This window comes from Lissotriton helveticus, chromosome 9 (genome assembly GCF_964261635.1).
Source record: "Lissotriton helveticus chromosome 9, aLisHel1.1, whole genome shotgun sequence".
Lineage (NCBI taxonomy): Eukaryota > Metazoa > Chordata > Amphibia > Caudata > Salamandridae > Lissotriton > Lissotriton helveticus.
In genome coordinates, this window is record NC_136070.1 from 229,371,140 (window position 1) to 229,386,851 (window position 15,712).

Consider the following 15,712-nt stretch of genomic DNA (forward strand, 5'->3'; position numbering starts at 1 on the left):
GATCCCTATAATCACCCGTCTTTAACAGAAAATCATCAACACTATACTGGAAGAAATCAACTCACTACAGAAGGACACAACAACTTGCTTCCCAATCACAAAACTATGACGAACACTGTTCCTTCCACAAACATGCACGCTCTACCCCCTGGCCAACTATCCCCTACACTCACTACCACCTCAAACGTAGACGCACCACGACTGGAATCTCACAACTAGAAGCGGAAATAATGTGCAACAAATACAACAATGCTCCTAGTCAACCTTGCTTCCACAAGATTCCAGTTATCCTGGAAACCAGTAGCATCCCTCCTACTAACTGATCCCCCGGCTGCCTGCCCAAGTCACTATACTCCAGCGTAATCAATTTGAGCTGAGAAAATCACCCAAGTTAAACTGCATGCCATTAAACTTTCGGTCTGCAGTCAAGCATGCCACTAAAATAGTGGAAACTATCCTACGTCCCAAAATTGATATTTGTTGTCTGACTGAACCTGGCTAAATGACGACTCATCCCCCATTATCAAACTTCTCACCCCACCAAATTTCACAATCATTAATTGTGACCATAATGATCGTATCTGAGGTGTATTAGCTATCATACACAAAAATGATCTATGCCTAAAACCCTTCCACACACCATCAATTACCCTCCAGGTAATAAACTTCAATTCCAGGTAATAAACTTCAATTCTTCAAGGAATTTTCAGACCTAATAATGCAAAACTCCCTCAAGGACACCACAGACATTATGCTAGGAGACCTAAACCTGCACCTGAACAATGCCAAAGATTCAACTGTAAAAACCTTTTCCATTCTCCTTGAAACAAAAGTTCTCACTCAACACTGCAAAAACCAAATCCATAATGAAGGCTCTACCCTCAACGCAATCATTACCAACTATAATACCATATTCCTCTTTTCCGTCCTACCCACCGACTGGACTGACCACCACCTAATTCTATTTGATCTCAATGTCAACCAACCTAAGTTCCCCACCTAATGAAATCGTACTAAGCACTGGACAAGGAATTTACACCTAATTCCTCAATCAGAGTTGGAATCCCTAATCAGTCCCAAATTTTACCTCTACCAATCCTTACTTATACCGATGACATCACCTCCGACTATACCGAAAAAATATCAGTAATTCTCAACATGGTTGTCCCTCTAAGAGAAATCAAAGAAGTATCCCTTCTAGATCCTCGCTCAACATAGATCTTATTAAGGAGAGACGACAACTTAGGCTTATTGAATGAACCTAGGGACAACAACCCTCGCTGATACATCCCTCCTCTGAGCTAAATGCTTCAAATATAAAAAAACATATCTACAGAAAGAAATCCTCCTTCTTCCAAGCCCAACTTGACCACTCCAGAAACAGACCTAAAGTTCTTTTCAACATCAGAAAACAGCAAACCTCCTCTTTCCCACAATACTCAGCTGAAGACTCGCGTTGTGAAGAGTTCCCCCACCCCTTACCAAAGATGACTCTTCTATCAAAGATGATCTCCCCACTGACACACCTCCAATTATTGGTGATCCACCTAACCTCACCCCTTCAGAACACCAACCACAATCACATAAAACTGAAAAACAATGCAACCTAGACCAAGTTTGAAAGTATCTCCGAAGAAGTCATTGTAGTATCTTCATGCATGAAGTCAACATCACACCTCTCTGACGCTCTTCCCTCCTCTCTTGTCAAATATCTCAGACACATCATCTCCCCAACATGGACTAAAAATCATTAACTCCTCCTTATCTAGTGGCTCTATGCCGGCCTCCCTTAAACGCGGCCAAGTCACCCCCTTATTAAAAAAACAGACACCTAGCTGACTGACTTTAATAACTACAAACCTATAACCAACCTCGTTTTGCTTGCCAAACCTATTGAAAAATGTGTGCTCTCTCAATTTAACCACATTGAAAAATTCAACCTATATAAAACTTTCCAATCTGTGTTCAGAAAGGGCTGCAGTACAGAGACTGCAATCCTGAACATCACTGATAACTTACAGAGGTCTGTAGATGAGGGTGACGCCTGCCTCTTAAACCTCCGGGCTCTCTCAGCGGCCTTTGATACAGTCAACCACAACAGTCTCCAAAAGGCCATCTCACAGCGTGCAGTCATCAACGGCACTGTCCTTCGGTGGTTTGCCTCATATACCTAAACCAATGTTCTCACCTGATCAAAATAAAAAAATCCACCTCACCAACAGTGCTAATCCCTTAAGAAGTCCCCCAAGAACCAATCTTGTTCCCTGTCTTGTTCAACCTCTATATGAAACCCCTTGCAGTGATCCTTAAACAAGCCAGAATCTGCCTATCATCTATATGCAGACGACACCCAACTCTACAAAATCTTGTCATCTAAAGACATCGAACACTTAAACAACACTATCTACTCATTTAATCCTGGCTGGCCAACAATCACTTAAAGCTTAACCCCAGCAAAACTGAACTCTGCCTCCTCCAAACAAAAGGAAAATCCCACCCTATCCCTACCCTACTTAGGGCCCCTTTAGGATGGGGGGCGGATTGCCCCCGCCAGGCCGGCGGTAGTCACCACCGGCTCGGCGGGGGCAATCCGCCCGCCATCCCTGTACAAAAGACCCCCCGCCATATTATTATGGCTGGGGGGTCCGCGGCGGATGGAAAGGCCGTCCGCCGCATTTCTGTCCCGGTCGCCTTGCGACCGGGCGGAAAAGGCTGCAATATGGTGGCGGTGTCTGTTTGACAGCGCCAGCCATATTACAATGTGCTTTTGGGAATGTCTCTCTGTGGCGGCATTGCCGCCACGGAAAGGCAGGCGGAGTCTGCTTGGGGGCCCGTTGCGGGCCCCCAGGGACTCCAGAGGGGTGGGGGATGCACATGGGGGTACCTTTGGTACCCACCAGCAGTTCCATGCACAACATGGCAGGCACCGCGCGGTGCCTGCCATGTTGTGCACGGAAGTGCATAACATGCCTTCCTGGCATTGTGGCGGGCGGTGCTGTGTGCACCGCCCGCCACAATGTCAGGAATGCTTGATGTGCCCGCCACTGTGGAGGGCGCATCCTAATAGCAGGCACGGGACCCCCGCCCTTATGACGGGCAGTCCCTCTGTACGGGATGACAAAGTCCGCCCGCAATCCTAATGTGCCCCTTAATGAGCAACATATACTATTCCAATTCTAAACTAAACCATTTTGGGGAAGGTGTTGTGTGATGTATTTACTATGGGTACTGTATCGATCCCCCTATTTCTGACCCTTCTCTGGTTAATAATTAACTAGCAGCCATTCAACTGCACAGAAACCCGTTATCTGATTAGCCAAACAACGGCACAGAAGCCCGTTATCTGATTAGGTCATAGCGCATGCCATCTCATTAGGCAAGCACTATTTCTCCAGCCCCCTAATAGGCATACGGTGTTCTCAAAACAAATCAAACCTACCACGACCTGGGAAATCCCCACAGCCATTGTTTTGATTTAACCGAGAACTTCCGTAAAGAATGTGCGAACAACCAGTTCGTATGACATCCTTATTGACGTATTTATGTCCATCCTTACGTCAATCTCGGCACCTTTCAGGTATAAATAATAAAGACATTGCCTTAAGCAAACACACGAGGTGGTGACAAGATTGGAGCAGCGAGACTTGCCGAGGAGCCCAGCTGACAGCGAAGCCCACAGACGCTGCCCCTCCTTTCTGACGCGCTCAGAGAGAGACGCTGCCTTTTCTCCTGCCGAGAAATCCAGCTCCGGCGCTTCCAAGATGCCCTCGCAGGCAGCTGGAATATCAAGACCTGAGATAGAGATACCAGCCCTCCAGCCTTCTAAATCCCAGGTACTGAACTGAACAACCCTTTGTAGAGAATTCTTGAAGCAGACTCTTGGCAAAACAAACTTAACTTAAACTGCTACTTATCTACTCCCGCCCACGTATTAGGCTTAGGTCAGGTACATTGGGGTAGGCGTAGTTAGAAGCACCAGTTGAGTACGATTAGTCAATGTATATATGTATGTATCTATTTTATCCATTTTAAGTATCATATGGCTAAGAAACCATATCAATACTTTTACAGTATTATTTTATAATTCTGTTATTACTGTATGCACTTTACTTAACTATAAGTATTGCAATAATAGCAATTCATTTCTCTTGTATGAGAAAAGAGACTGATCAATAAATAACATCTTTTTATTGAACACGCCCGTCTCTTCCTTTTCTCTACAATCTGGTGAAACTAAGAATGCACTGAACTGACTGAGTAAAATAAGTTGTCTTTTGTTTTCACACGACTCTAGAGATACACTCTTGATTAGGGGAGAGCAAAGTTGTCATGTTCTATGGTTGTCAGAAACTAAATCCCTTCTTGTCTATCCAGGGAGGTTACACTCCTCCTTGTCTATTCGAGAAAGTTTCTAGTGAACTCTGAGCTAGCTGGCAAACATTAAACTTTAAGTCTAATATCGACAATAGAAGACCTAGTTAACCTCTGTCCTACGTCTATACTATTGAAGATATTATTCCAATGCGCAGAGCCTATTGGGATAATAGGAACTACACTACATGGCGCCCAACTGTTTGGAAAGGCGATAAATCTAACGTAAGACATTAGAGTAACTCAGTCGTGCTTTTTCACACAGACCCCCTTTTCCCATAATACTCCAAAGACGTCTGGAGTGGGTGAAAGGTTAAATCCGCCAAACTTAATAGGAGGAGACTCCTATGTATGGTTCTTGGTTTATTCAACGTTGAAGGATACACTGTTCCAAAATATTGTGCATCTAATCTTTGTTTCCATAGAAACCTGATCTGCAAATAAACAAAATAACCTTCTTGACAGTAGAATGTCAGAAACTGAAGAAGAAAGGGAGACAGCTAGAATAGCAGCTCAACTCCTAGCGGATGACAATAGTCTCCTACACCAAGACCCGGATGTAATACTCATCCCGGTCAACATAAGAAAATCTATAACTTTAAAACTTATAGAAAATGGGCTGACACCGAGAGGTGGTACAGTCATATTCGTAATTGAGGCACACGAATATCGGCAGACAGAGGTATTCTATTCATGGATAAACTTTCCAGCAGCAAACGCTGTAACAAAGGACTTTCACTATTATAAAATAGAGGAACCTCCTAATGAGTACACTCCTTTCGAGGAGGTGGAAATACCACTCAAATACCAAGAGCACCTGCTCTGGTTTAATGGCGCCCTAAAACATAATAATCACATCACCAGGCTCGGTCCACTAGGTAGACCAGGAGCAACGTGGCCGGTCCTATCCGGATACACACCACATCCAGACATTGAAGAAATGTCTGCACCAGAACTTTTAGCACAGTTAAAACAACTAATTAAAATACACAGACAATTAGTCCAATATGTAATGCGGACTTCAACAGTCCAACCAGCTATTAAAATTCCACAGCTGATCCCTCACCAGGGGAACACAAATAAAATTACACCACAGAACATACAGTCCTGTCTAGGTAAAGTACCCGCAAAACGGGAACAAATTCCATTCTGGTTAGCACAAAAAATCACTCAAATAGAGGCGGTATTTCCAGATACCACCCCGGTTGAGAAACACAGGATTCTGACTATCTGTCTTCCAATGGGAATCGCACCACATGTGGAGGACTGTGACACTTGGGGTACAGTCTTTGCTTCCATTTACACAAAAACACATGGTGTTCCATCCATGTCAGTAATACCAGATGTGCTAAAACAAATTCAAGATGAATACGGTCCAGAACCTGCTTTAACTCTTGGTATGAAATTACTAAAAGACTTCAAGCAGGTCTCGGCAATATTATTAGCCAATATAAAGGGAGAAGCAGCAAATGTGGCGATCCGCCAGAGGTTGAAAGAGACAGATATAGCAGACCTACCATTTGAAATTGCCAGAATCATAGAAAAATCCTATGAAGAACTAGGAAGAGATAGTTTGGGTGGAAAACCGGTGAAACCCCAACTTATTGAAAAACCTGAAAAAGTATTTATTAAAAATAATCTAAACACTCAAAAAAAGAGCTGGGATGGAAATAAACAATCCACTCCTAAAGAAAAAAGATTCCAGTCCAGAGGAAGGTCTCCTCGGCGGAGAGAAAGATCTCCGGACCAAGGACACGAGTCTCCCCAGAGGGAGCCCTCTAAGAAAAAATACAACCTTAGAAATAGGGATAATCTGAAGAAACCTGATAGATATCAAGATATTGATACACGTCCCTCTCAATCTTTTCAGACTTCCTTGCAGAAATCGGAAAGAAGAGGACGATCAGAACACAGGGAAGAGCATGTCAAGTCCAAAGACAAGGAACCTGCTCATCAAAATAAAAAATTACAGTTTCCAAAAAAGAAGGTAGCCAGTATTAAAGTAATCAACCATGCCGAGAATACTGAGGACACAGCTGAAAAACGGAGAATGGGCTCAGACAATGCTAGACAGCGCAGCAGAAGTGAGCATAGCTCGCAAGGTCCTTATGAATCATCTGGAGACAGTGGACACAAATGAATACATTCAGGTGGAAACTGCAGATACCAGAGTTAGCAAACCTCATAAAATATATGAAATAACATTGCGTATAGAAGGGGATAAGACTAGGAAAATAAGGGGTCTCTTTTGGGATAATCTCTCCAAGGGCTATGATATCCTTCTAGCTGAAAGAGACTGGCCACCAGAGTTTGTCAGGGAGTGCCCTCATGGCGAAGAAATAATTATGCCTGCCTTCTCAAATCATATTCCAATTCATAAAAAATATACACTTGCAAGAAAGTGGGCAGTAGCCCAAGCTCCTGCATTATATAAAAACCATGTGGGATGGGATGAGGACTCTCCTCCTCACAAAATCCAGTTAAAATCACAACCTACTGCTCAGAGGCAGTACCCAATTAAGCAAGAAGCAAAAAAACGGGTAAAAGAGATCCTAGATCAACTTGAATACCAGGGGGTGATTGAAACTTGCACCTCACAAATGAATAATCCTTTGTTTCCTGTCTCCAAATCAGACAATTCATATCGTCTTGTTTTGGACTACAGACACCTTAACTCATGTTGCAAAACCTTTGCAGTACAAAACTCGCATAGTGCTGCACTAATGAATAACATAGTGCGCAAAAAATACAAAACAACATTAGACATCTCTAATGGATTCTTCTGTCAAAATATAGCACCAGAGAGCAGATATTTGACCGCGTTCTCAATAAATGGCGCGCTAAAAAATTTCTGTTGTTTGCCCCAGGGGTTTAAAAACAGCCCAGGATTATTCTCAGCAAGAGTAACAGAGTTACTACAAATATATGATGATGAGGCATTATCTTATGTCGATGACATCTATCTAACAGATGATGACTTGGATACTCACTTGAAGAGAGTGAACACCATAATACTTGGGTTCGCAGCAGAGGGTTACAAATTCAACTTTAAAAAGTCAAGAATTGCCCATCTAACTGTCCTGTTTTTAGGATATGAAATATCAAGTGAAGGCAAAAGCCTGGCTGACAATTTCCTAGAGAAATGTGCTGTAATCCAAGCACCTAGAACACTAAAAAACGTACAATCAATTCTAGGTTTCCTAAATTTCGGAAGAACTTACATTATAAATTATGCAGAGAGAGTTAAACCTCTCTATGAACTTATAAAACCAGATTTAAAAAGAATCAATTGGACTCAAAAACACACAGAAATTTTGAGATCTTTACAAACAGATATGTTAGTTAAAACAAAATTACAAACACGTGACAACACACGCAACCTTGTGATTCGAGTCATCCCAGGAAGATGCGGATTCACATACCTGACCTCTAATGAGGGAGAGAAGGTACCAATAGCATACAAATCACATTTGTACACAGAAGCTGAAAAACGGTTCAGCATTAAGGAAAACATTGTTCATGCGGTTCAAACAGCTGTAGCAAAGGAAAAATACCAAGCCGACGGTAGACAGGTTACAGTCAGAACAGCAGAATCAGCTTTTGAGGCATTAACAACACCATGTAATTTACCGACAACTGCACTGAATCCAGAATGGATACAATGGGTAAATTCTGTTGCTACAGACAAAGTAAAATACTATTTTGACCCAGAAATGAAAGAATTAAAATATCTAGAATATGAGAGAGAATACCCTCTGCCAATCGATATTCTGCCTTTACGACAGTACGCCTGTGTAATATATACAGACGGTCATGCTCAACCCTCAGTTTGGGGAGAGCTGGCTTACAACGCCACATGCGAAATTGTAAAAGAAGTGTGGCGCGGAGGTAAATTAAGACCTATACTTACAAAAACACACTCAGTAGAAAATAATTCAGAACAACAAACTGAAATAATAGCGTTAAAAATGGCGCTAGATAATGCAGATCGCGAATTCCCGACACTTATAGTGTGCGATTCGTATTACTGCGTCAAATCATACAATAACGATTTACAGAAATGGATTCAAAAGGGTTACAAAGATGACACAGGTGCAACAATAAAGCAAAAAGTGCTTTGGGAACAAGTAGTTCTTTTACAGAAAGAACTACCAAAAACTCATGTGATACATTCACTGAGTCATCAGCGTGATGGCGTTCACGTTGCAGGGAATTCATTGGCTGAGACAGCCACAGCGGTAGCAACTAAATCGGCTTCCGTAGCTACAAAAAAGCATACAGTAAAATACATTGACGGAGAAACTGTGCTGGCAGTGAAAACGTCATCAAAAGGCGACTGCTCAGCGCTACCGATCAATTACCCACTCAATTATACATACATAATCGATGCAAACTCAGTCCCTTTTGCTCGAATCCCTGGAGTGGGGGATAGAGTAATTCCAAACACGGACAGGAGAGGCTTGTTAATAGCAGACGCACATATGGGTGAGGGTCTCAGACACCTTAAGCTAAAAGATTCTCTGGAAGAATTACAATCAGTGTACTGGTGGCCAGGCATGAGCCTGCATCATCACATTTTTGTGAAAAACTGCCCAGACAGCAACAGAGATCGCAGTGGCGAGAGAAACGGTTTACTACCATGGCGTTTCACTCCAGAATGTATCAAATCAACAAAAAAATAATAAAAACACAGTATGAATAATGTGTCGTATTAACATGTAGAGACTATCTTCACTTATAATGTAGACCCCAACTTTCGGCTGACGTCGGAACTGTTATACAAAGATTTGCGAGTCTATAATGGCATATACGCTAGAAGCATGTTACGTTCTGACCAAAATCTTTCCTTTAGCTCTAAAAACAGCTTATGGGGGGTGACTGGCCAGAATGAACATTGCATTGCGGGACTCTTCTCACTTCCTTCCTGAGGGAAACGGGATGGTGTAAAGAAAAAACCAAGGCATAAAGCAATCTATAACAGCAAAGATATTAGGGTCAGGAGTTGGGTGGGTCAAACATCTAATAAGTGTCCAACGTAGTCTAAATAACCTGCCAAGAAATTCTCTGAAAGGACTCAGTCCGTACGAACTATTGTTTGGGACTAGAATGTTAATCCAGGACTTAGATAGTCAGACTTCAGTGGTTAAAGAAAAATGCTTTGATATCAAAGATCGCTTGGCTATTTTACAGGACTTAAATGAAACAAGAAAAGACCTGAGCAACATAAAGTTGAAACAGCAGCCAGCAACCACTGAAGAAAAACCACCTGTCCCAGCAAGGCCTGTCTGGATTCCAAAAGTCGGTGATCTGGTCAGAGAGAAGATCGCGGTAAAGAAGGAATTTGGGCCTTCTTACAGAAAGCAGTTCCTGTCTTGTCTATCAACGGGACAAGATCAGTAGTACTACCGCCCCTTGCTGGTAAAAAGGAGAACCGAGTCATATCCATCGACCTGGTTAAACCACAATCATGTGGCCGATAACAAATAGTAGGCCAAGTGGACTCCCAAGAAGTAGCAGAACACCAAAGTTTGCTACATCCACAGAGGTTCAAACTGAAAGACTGATCACATTTGGAAAATCTACAGTGAAACAACAAGGACTAAGCAACAAAGCAATGGAACTTGAACCTCTTAAAACCCAAATAAAAACTTTTCATCAAGGAACAACAACCTACGATGATGTAACTACAGACTTTGCTAATGGAATAAAGCAAAATCCAAAAACAAAAAGTAATCCAGAAGCAATTGGAACAATTGACAGAACGGCATCCGGCTACTTCATCAACTTCGATGAGGTTTCAGAAGATCCAAGTGAACCAGAAGTACAGCCATCAACAAAAACTTTTAAAGACAAAGCAAAGGAACTTTTTCATCAACTAAAAGGAACCTATCTGACTTCTCCATGGATTGAAATGTGGGTGACATTAGGTACATTTATCCTCATACTTTGGCTCATCATGGTACTATGTTTGGGACATTTCATTGAGGGAAAATATGCTAAAATGGACACAGCAAGCCAGAAAATCAACTTGATCCTTAAACCACACACATCTTCACACGTCAAGAAAAGAGAACTTTCTTCAGTAAACTTCACAGCCAATCCTATAGCAGGCGGTGTAGCATGGGACAATACTGATTATGAAATCTATGGCCCGGTTGAAATCCTGAAGTATCCACATCAATTTAAGATCTCGTTAAGTGACTTTGTAAAACCAAGCACATTTGCTGATGATTGGGACTTTGAAAGTATAAATGATATGATGTCTGACCTAGTAATGTCTGCTAAATTTACAGAACATGATTATTTGCAGGGTTCGTCTAATTATGATCAAATGTTCTGCTACAACCACTATGGTAACCATTATCTCCATAAATCTGCACAACCTAGAAATGTTTTAAATTATAACCAATGGGAACATTGTGCTACTCCTCCAAAGGGTAGTTCTAAAACATTTTATGATAAATATGCATATTTTTCAGGGTTCGACACAAGTAATGCAGAAACATTTTATTTCAAATTGTCGAATAAGACAGGTATGAAGACCATGCTTACAAACACGAAATCGATATATTCAGATTCATTTTTTGAGCAAATGAATACATTTGGTTTTGATTTCTGGAACAATAACATTGAAACAAAAACTGTTTGGGGTACAAAAGATTGGCAAGTACAAGGTATAGAATCATTGTTCAGAACCTGTATGATCCCAGAACAAATTATATTTTTGAATGACACTATTCAACAAACTACCTGTCTTGGCTTAGCCAAAATCAAAGACTTAAACAAACCGTCTATTCCAAAGCCAACAACGAACAGTAATAGCTCTATAGATGTTGAGATAGACGTGAACCATATTTTAAACCAAAACAGAACACATCCTCATTGGAAACAATGGTTGATCTGGCCCACTGATACAAATAACTGTCAAGACAGATTCCTGAACAAAATACAGGGGTTCAAATTGACCAGGCCAGACCCTAGATATTCCCAAAGACAACATCCAGGGATAGTAACTACTTACAGTGTGGGCAAGCTTTGCCTTCAATGGCTACAAACATCCACACTGGCAGAAATTAAGCAACACCTAACTTTACTTCAAGAGGGTGCTTACTTGCGTGATTTCATTATGGGACCACGCAAACAGCGTCAAAAATGTTTCATAGCGGCCTCTATATATGCAGCTTACAATGAAGCCTGAAAAGTAACTCAAATTGAGACAGCAGAAAAAATACGGGAAATTGACGTATTAATTTGGAAAAATCCCTTTCTGTTGTGGACAATGGGTTAATGACTCTGTCCTCCAGAATATATTCACTGGACAGTATTGTGTCTTCAGCAATCGATATAATAGAGCAAGACTTACTGATGTTACAACACGGTCAGTCCCAATTGCGTTCTATTGTACAACTTGGCTGGACGTTACAAAATCTGCGTTCAGGCTATGTGCCTTGGCGTTTAATCAACACAACGTCACTGTTTAATATCTTTAACCTTACTGATAAACAAATCAGTTTGGCACAGAAGGGTGCTGACTATACAATTCTGAGCATTGAAAAACTTGAGAGATTACCATTGACAATGTCAGAACGACCTGTCATTGAATGGATAATACATGGGATAATAAATATTCCGATAACAACTTTCCAGTTTCAATACTGCCAAAAATATATACAGGCAGGCCAGTATGAAAGGTTGGGTAAAGGATACATTAAGTCAACATGGAAGTTGCCCTATACACACTCATGTGTTAGTAATAAAGGACAAAGTGTGTTCCTTAGTGGCAATAATTGTGAAAGGTCACTAAGCGGTACACTTCTGTGTCAGGGTATTAGTTTGCATGGAGCATGTGAAGGGACTTCAAATAACCTTTCATGTCACCAGCTAGGCACACCTGCAACACAAATAGAACCATTCTTTAGGAGACTCTCGAACGGGAGTTACATTCTAATTGTAGATCGCAGATGTTGCAGTCTGCTGCCCGGAAAACCTTATCTCATAACCGTGACTACGAAGGTCATGTGCTGTGAACGAATATTGTTCCCAAACGATGCCCGAGACAGGGAGGCAAGGTTATGGCCCAGTTTGAAAATTTCTTCTATTCGAATTGATACTTTAAGCAGAATGAAGACAGTGCTCCTACAGACGCCAACCATGTTAACGTCATCAAAAGAAACATATGATCTCCAAGTTGCAAGGACAACTGCTGAGATTCATTCACTGTTATCAACCAATTCCCCCATACATTTCGCAGAAATACTGAGCGAAATCTTAAATATTTCTGATACAAGTGGGATCGCGAGTGTATTTAAGACAGTGTTTTCGGGAGCTTTAACCCCATTCAAAGCCATCCTGGGTATTTTTCCTGATTTTGTCCATTCCATCTTTGGCGGACTTCCTCTCCTTTTGGGACTAGTGGCAGGCATCCTATTTTTGATCCTGTTACTACGCTATGGCAAACCACGTCACAGACAAGACACCAGCGATAATGGAAGAAACAATCCGAGCTATTGGCTACCGGGACCGCATAACTAAAGTCCTTGGACTAGCACGGCTACGAGATTTAAACATGACTTGGTTTCTTTCATTTAGACCGATGTGGCAAAGTTGTGTTATGCCTGTATTAAGGTGCTTGCTATGCGGCGAAGAATGCGTGTTGGACACCTGTCTGACACTACAATCGGATGTGCCAATGGACGCAGAGACTTTGTTGGGTCCGGTAACGGCTCATGCATTGTGCTGTCCCCAGCGGCTACCAATCCTGATGACGGCATTCGTGGAGACTTCACCACTACGATTGAAGAGTTGTGAAGTACAAGATAAAAGCAGCATCGATCAGGTACGACCTTCTGTCAGCTATGCTGATCGAAACATCAATGAAGGCAATCATGCTCATGAATGCATGTTACAAAATTTTTCCGAGTTAGTGGAACTTTCGCAAGAAGCAGTTGACAGTTTTTTCGAAAGTCTCAACAATATGATGTTTTCACCAGAGCAGAAAGAATGACTTTGAACATACTAGCACACGGTGTTCCCTACACCCTGTATTTGGCCTTCAACTATGAACATAAAGCAATAAGAAATTTTCTCACCAGTTTTTACGGAGAGCGAGACATTTTTTTTCCCCCTTCCATTTCCAAAAATATTTACGATTTTTTGGGACACTTATCTTCTGCTTAAAGTAAAACTATTCCTAGAGAACAAAATTTCTATATTTAGCTACTCTAGAGACATTAGCTAACCTTTAGCATTCACAAGTATTATGATTTTTGTGATGAGATGGTCTCGACCTTTTCTTCTGTATTAAGAGCCATTTCATGTGTAATTTCCGCATTTCGTTCATACTGATTTCAAAATATGCGTTTAGATTTAGCATTATTATACTGCTTGAAGTGCATATAGTAACTATACTCATCTTTTCGTGTATTTCGCATTTCCAATTTTCAAAATGCATTTGATTGTATTTTGGGGTGGTTCGGTATACACATGCACTACAGTTTTGTTTACTATGCCTAGATTTGTAAATATGGACATAGATTACGTGGAGTGGGTGTGATGTATTTACTATGGGTACTGTATCGATCCCCCTATTTCTGACCCTTGTCTGGTTAATAATTAACTAGCAGCCATTCAACTGCACAGAAACCCGTTATCTGATTAGCCAAACAACGGCACAGAAGCCCGTTATCTGATTAGGTCATAGCGCATGCCATCTCATTAGGCAAGCACTGTTTCTCCAGCCCCCTAATAGGCATACGGTGTTCTCAAAACAAATCAAACCTACCACGACCTGGGAAATCCCCACAGCCATTGTTTTGATTTAACCGAGAACTTCAGTAAAGAATGTGCGAACAACCAGTTCGTATGACATCCTTATTGACGTATTTATGTCCATCCTTACGTCAATCTCGGCACCTTTCAGGTATAAATAATACCGACATTGCCTTAAGCAAACACACGAGGTGGTGACAAGATTGGAGCAGCGAGACTTGCCGAGGAGCCCAGCTGACAGCGAAGCCCACAGACGCTGCCCCTCCTTTCTGACGCGCTGAGAGAGAGACGCTGCCTTTTCTCCTGCCGAGAAATCCAGCTCCGGCGCTTCCAAGCCGCCCTCGCAGGCAGCTGGAATATCAAGACCTGAGATAGAGATACCAGCCCTCCAGCCTTCTAAATCCCAGGTACTGAACTGAACAACCCTTTGTAGAGAATTCTTGAAGCAGACTCTTGGCAAAACAAACTTAACTTAAACTGCTACTTATCTACTCCCGCCCACGTATTAGGCTTAGGTCAGGTACATTGGGGTAGGCGTAGTTAGAAGCACCAGTTGAGTACGATTAGTCAATGTATATATGTATGTATCTATTTTATCCATTTTAAGTATCATATGGCTAAGAAACCATATCAATACTTTTACAGTATTATTTTATAATTCTGTTATTACTGTATGCACTTTACTTAACTATAAGTATTGCAATAATAGCAATTCATTTCTCTTGTATGAGAAAAGAGACTGATCAATAAATAACATCTTTTTATTGAACACGCCCGTCTCTTCCTTTTCTCTACAATCTGGTGAAACTAAGAATGCACTGAACTGACTGAGTAAAATAAGTTGTCTTTTGTTTTCACACGACTCTAGAGATACACTCTTGATTAGGGGAGAGCAAAGTTGTCATGTTCTATGGTTATCAGAAACTAAATCCCTTCTTGTCTATCCAGGGAGGTTAAACTCCTCCTTGTCTATTCGAGAAAGTTTCTAGTGAACTCTGAGCTAGCTGGCAAACATTAAACTTTAAGTCTAATATCGACAATAGAAGACCTAGTTAACCTCTGTCCTACGTCTATACTATTGAAGATATTATTCCAATGCGCAGAGCCTATTGGGATAATAGGAACTACACTACAGTTGGGTAATGAAGAGGTTACATTTACTATTTCAACTACAATCTAAACCATTTTGGGGAAGGTGTTGAGACACTAAAGGGGTAATATTTACTATTCTCACTCTAATCTAAATCATTTTGGACACTAAAGGGGCAGCAGCATTTACTATTCCCGTTCAACACTAAACCACTTCGGGGAAGAGATTGGACAGAAAAAAGGGGCAACATTTACTATTCCGAACTAAACCATTTTGAGGAAGGTGCTGGACACTAAAGAAGGTACATTTAGTATTCCAACTTTATTCTAAACCATTTTGAGGAAGGTGTGGGAAATTAAAGGGGTAATATTTACTATTCCCTCTCCAATCTAGACCATGTTATGGAATGTGTTGGACACTAAAAAGTTTATATATACAAGCAATACTCCGTACTCACACAGAATTATTTATGTATAAAATAAA